Genomic DNA, 6,010 nt, shown 5'->3' on the forward strand with positions numbered 1-6,010 from the left:
CAAGGGGTTTCAAGATGTTTTTATTGACGACATCCCTTGTGAGCTACCTCCTAAACGAGGTAATGATGACCATGCAATTGAACTTCTTCCAGGAAGTTCACCGCCTAGCAAACCTCCTTATAGAGTTTCTCAAGCTCAACAAGAGGAGATTATGCGGCAAGTACATGAGTTAGTTGAGAAGGGCATGGTTAGGCCTAGCTCATCTCCATTTTGCTCACCGGTGCTATTAGTGCAAAAGAAAGACGGCACATATCGTATGTGTGTCGACTATAGAGCACTAAATAGGATCACTATCAAGAATAGGTTTCCCGTTGCACGGGTAGAAGACCTATTTGATAAGCTACAAGGATCGACCTACTTCAGTAGGATTGACCTAAAAAGTGGCTATCATCAGATAAGGATAGTTGATCAAGATATTGTAAAGACCGCATTTCGCACCACATTTGGTCTTTACGAATACATTGTCATGCCTTTTGGCTTGACCAATGCACCAGCCACATTCAACCGCTTGATGGAGAAGCTGTTCAGGCCTCATCGAACCTTCACTGGAGTGTTCTTTGATGATATTATCATCTACTCTAATTCATTAGACGAACACAAGCAACACCTCCAGGTAATATTTCAAGTTTTTAGAGAGAATAAACTTTATGTTGATCGAAAGAAAAGTGAATTTTTCTTGCAAGAGATTCAATATTTAGGTCACATTATCTCTCAAGATGGCATCCAAATGGATCCATCAAAGTTAGAGGTAATAAAAGGATGGCCTAAACCAAGGAATCTTCATGAACTAAGAAGCTTTATAGGTATGTGTGCATACTATAGACGCTTCATAGAAAAGTTCTCACAAATTGCGGGACCATTACATGACCTAACAAAGAAAAGTGTTAGGTACACATGGTCTGCTAAGGAGAACAATCCTTTCGAAAAGCTTAAAGAAAAGCTTATCTCTCAACCTGTGCTTACACTACCGGATCTCTCAAAACCATTTGAGGTCCAATGTGATGCTTGTGGTGATTGCCTTGGAGCTATTTTACTCCAAGAAGGGCACGCCATAGGCTATGAGAGTCGAAGGCTCGACCCTGTTGAGCAAGCTCTAGGCATATATGAAAAGGAACTCCTTGCAGTTCTACATGCCTTAGACTCATGGAAGCACTATTTATTGGGGACTCCTTTCATTCTGCAAACGGATCACCAAAGTCTTAAGTACTTTATGACGCAGACCAAGCTCTCCGACAAACAAATGAGGTGGGCAAATTTCCTTTCGCAATTTCATTTTCATATTGCTCACATTGCTGGCAAGCATAATCAAGTAGCTGATGCACTCTCAAGACGGCCAAGAGTGAATGCGGTTTCCATAGCAACTCACAATGATCTATCTTCAATGATAGATGAGTGCGCTATTGATCTCGATTTTAGAGATGTGATTTCAGCCCTTGCATTAGGGAAGAAAGAAGAACCATTTACTTTACAAGATGGTTATCTTCTCTATGGCAATAGACTATGCATTACTAACTCACTACGTGAGAAAGTAATGTATGAATCTCATGCTCCACCGTATGCGGGGCATAGAGGGATTCAGTCTACCTTAAAGGGAATTGAAACATATTTCTATTGGCCTACCATGAAAGTGAACATACAAGAGTATGTTTCTAAATGTGTGGTTTGCCAAAAGACAAAATTTGATAGAGGGAAGCAACTTGGATTGCTTCAACCCTTGCCAATCCCTAATTCACCATGGGAGAGCATATCCATGGATTTTATCTTTGGATTGCCTAAGTCTATCCATGGGAATACGGGAATATGGACGATAGTAGACAGGTTCAGTAAACAAGCTCATTTATACCTGTCAAAAAGACTATCAAAGCCCATCAAATGGCAACCCTCTTCATTTCACAAATTTTCAAGTACCATGGCTTGCCAATGTCTATAGTGTCGGATAGAAATCGTAGAATGAACAGTAATTTCTGGAAGGGTCTCTTTGAGAAATTAGGAACAAGGCTAAACTTCTCTTCGGCCTATCATCCACAAACGGATGGCCAAAGTGAAATAGCTAACCTAACAATTCTCGATCTACTAAAAGCCTATGTAACGGAAGTAGATCAAAGATCCCAATGGGAGAAGTACTTACCCTTAGTGGAGTATGCTTACAATAACACTGTACATACTTCCACGGGAAAAGCACCTTTCGAGGTAATTGAGGGAAGATCGAAAAGTCCCTTGCTACTTAAGGTACATGGGAAGATCTTCGCTGTAGATGAGTATAGCCGAGACCTACAAGAATCTTTTCAAAAGATTAAGGATGCTATCTCTATCTCACAACAAAGGCAAAAGGCTGCTCTGCTGCTGACAAGCACAGAAGAGCCCAAGCCTTTAAAGAAAACGATTGGGTCTTGTTAAAGTTTCCCAAGGCTCGATTAAGGCACACGACGGGCAAGAATCCTACGGGCCACCAAAAGTACTATGCTAAACTAGCAAAAAGGTACTATGGTCCCTTCCAGATTCTTAGGCCAATCAATGAGATGGCCTATCAACTCAAGTTGCCCAATCATTGGATCATACACAATGCTTTCCATGTGAGCCTATTAAAGCCTTACAAAGGAGAGCCACCTCAAGAACCAACTATTGAAGACCCACCGGAGATCGAGGACCAAGAGGAGGTGCTACAGCCCGAGTCCATTCTCCGACATGAAGACAAGGTATTAAGTGGCGGTAAGACTATCTGACGATATCTTATTAAGTTTAAGAATTATCCTTTTGAAGATGCTAGATGGATGCAAGGCATACAATTAAAGGATAACCTAAACCTTGTCAATGCTTCCCAAGAGTAAGCAAATGTACAAAATGTTAAAAATGAACAAAGTTTTTTTGTCTTATAAGACTCTCTTTTTCTTTATTGTGCACAAAAATGAAGTAGTATGCATGCTTAGATCAAGTTTGCGGAGACGACATCTCCCAAACACCAAGTAGAGCTTGTCACTCTACTATGGAAGACTGATAGGACTAATGTGTAGACATGCTTGCGGCAGCCTCAGGCTCTCAAGCGCCAAATGGACTAGTCATCCATTGTGGAATGATGTCGTAGGGTAACATAGGGATCCTCTACCCGCTAAGAAAAGGACTCATGAATATGCTTTATCTTCTCTACACCATAGTCGAGGACAACTATGATTTCAAGAGAGAGGTGATGTCATAATAATCAATATCTAATTCTCCTAAATGATTTTCTCATATTAAACTGATCATTTAATGTGGGGAAGTGCCACGGGAGAAAAAGCTAGAATATTGGTTAAGCTAGCAGACTGGCCACAGTAGGGATCCAAAGGAGGGAAAATAGGGATCCAAAGGGGGGGCCATCTGCAAAAGAGCCATGTGCAACAATGGGCTAAAAAGACCCTAAGGTTCAGCCCATTAAGACTTCCAAAATGCTAAGGTTCCAAAATTCAAAGGTTGTGTCCAAAGGTCAACCCTAGGGAAAATTGGATGCGTTGTGTGTAACTAAAAAGTCTTTGCATATCCCTACATGGGAGGGGGCGAGCCCTTCTTCTAGGGGATGAGAGAGAAAGTCACACACACACACACACACAGGCTCCCTTTACACAAAGGGAATTAGGGACACATGTCAGCTCCCTAGCCCAGATGCCCACAAGGTGTGCCCAATTCCTATTGGATGGCCTTGGAGGTGGACCAATGAGAATTAGGCTAGAGTAAATCTAGTTTAATTAATTTAAAAACACTTAATAAAAGAACCAATGAGAATTAAGTCTCCTAGAAGACTATTGGGCAGTCTCCCAAGGGGTCCAATGAGCATTCAGGAGCCCAATGGCTTGCCTGATTCCTATTGGCCAGGAGGCAAAGGGGTCCAATGAGAGTTTAGTTTAATTATTAAATTACCTAAAGCTCTCACAAAAGGGGAAAGGGGGACACATGTCAGAAGGCTATCACTTATGCTGCTTAATAGCCATTGGCTTGACTTGGGGAGGTCCAATGGGAAGCCTGCAAGAGCAAATAGCAAGAGGGCTTGCCCAAGAGAGAGAGGGGGCTGATTTTTGCAAGGCATTATCACACACACACTCACACAATCTCATGTTTGAAGAAAGAGAAGACTATCTCTTCCCAAGCTTTAATGGAGAGCTCGTCACCTACTCCAAGCTTGTGAGATAGAAGCCTACATCGACACACTCTTGGCTTGTGGATGCAAATCCAACCAAGAGCCAAGCTTCAATGCATGCTCATCTCCTCTACCAAGCTAATTACTAAGCTAAAGCTATGCTAATATGAGTGATTATGTGAGGAGATGTACATCTTTCTCGTAAGATACTCCTTCTTCCTCTCAATCTACTCTCATACCCTGCTAGCTCTCACCATCTTCGAAGGTGTGTGAGGCCTTGGGTCTGAGAACGGGGATAATTAAAGTTGTGTTTACTAAGTGTTTTGCTTAGTGCATGAAGCTTTCATCTTCATTGCACTAGCTAGTCTTGAAGGAACACAGAATTGTATTGTACAATGTCTCTCTTGATGGGAGAAACCATAATACAAAGCCTTTTGGAGGGGGGACCGGCTCCATGCAAATCCGATCATCAATTGTTGTCAATAGCTTAATTTCTCTCTCTTTTGAAAGTATTGTTGATGCTATCTAACTAGGTGTTATGCTTTTTGTTGCTCTCTCCACCCAAGCACTCTTGTAATTCTCATTAGGAATCTATTCTAATGAAATACCCACTATGTTCATGCTAATTTCCGCTACACATAAGTTTTTAGACCATTAAATGTTACATGAGTCAATGAGAGAATTTATTAGTTGCTAAAAGAATCTAAATTCTCGTTGTACTCCAAATGAGCATTTCAACAATAACCAACTACTCAATAGATTCAATAGGGGACTACAACATGAGGATATCTATAATGGCCTAGTCATTAGAGGTATTATTACTTAAAAGCATTCACCACCAATGCAATCTTATTAGAAGACAATATAATGATTGCAAGAGAAAGAGTGTTGGTTAAGCCAAAGAGAGTCGATTTTCTATGTATATGTAGTTTACTCTCTGTTGCTTTAGTGTTGAGATTTATTCCACTTTGGTAGTGATCAAGTTTTTGACTCTCAATTTGACAAGTTTTGTTAGTTTCAGACACAGATTAGTGTTCTCGTACCCACTCTTTCAAGAGTGAGATTTGTGTATGCTTATAGTGGCTACAGCTTACAAGTAGTCATAGGTTCTATAGGTTATATGTACGTGTTACTTGCATTTCTCATATTGTGCATGTAGTTTTGTGGGATGTGTATTGAGCATCACATTGGCTCTTTATTTATGCCTATGGTTATATGTTTTATACTCTTTTGAGAGTTATTTCTCCCTAATTGTCTATGCATAGATTCTACTTGGTATAGCAGAGGTTACTTCGTCATTGTATGTTGAGTTTTGAACATCACTAATGTACATTACTTTGGTAGAGCTACATTGTGCATATGCAAGCATCAAATTGATATAGTGGTCGAGTGATCTCCCATGGTTTATGATTGAGATTTTTCTCAACTTACAAGGGAGACTATGTTAGATTTCTTTGAGGATTTCTCGTCATAGTTTTGGTTTCTTGACATCCACATAGTAGATATGTGTGACGTTTCAAAGTTTGCAAATATGACTCGTGAGAGACGGAGGTCTTGTTCATGCCAACACTTGCATTGTTGGCATTGTGGTCACATAAGGCACATCAAGCGTCATTGCTTTTGACATAAGATGTAGTTGCATTGATGTATGCAAGATGTACACGTGGTTTGGACACATGCTAGAGCCGTGGATTTGTATGTTAGTGATGTTTATGTCAGGTTTTCCTCTAGCATTCATGTTGCTTACATGTCTTCACGAGGTGGCACTTCTTCATGTTGGTTGCCAGATGAGGGTGCACTTTTCCACATCACACCACATCGTGAGTTGTGTGATGTGAGTGGTTTAACACTTTCTCAAGTGGGATCTTTGGTCATGTGCACTTTGCGAGTGCGCAATTGCGA

Source organism: Adiantum capillus-veneris, chromosome 2 (assembly GCF_014529385.1).
Source record: "Adiantum capillus-veneris isolate H3 chromosome 2, ASM1452938v2, whole genome shotgun sequence".
In the NCBI taxonomy this organism is placed as follows: domain Eukaryota; kingdom Viridiplantae; phylum Streptophyta; class Polypodiopsida; order Polypodiales; family Pteridaceae; genus Adiantum; species Adiantum capillus-veneris.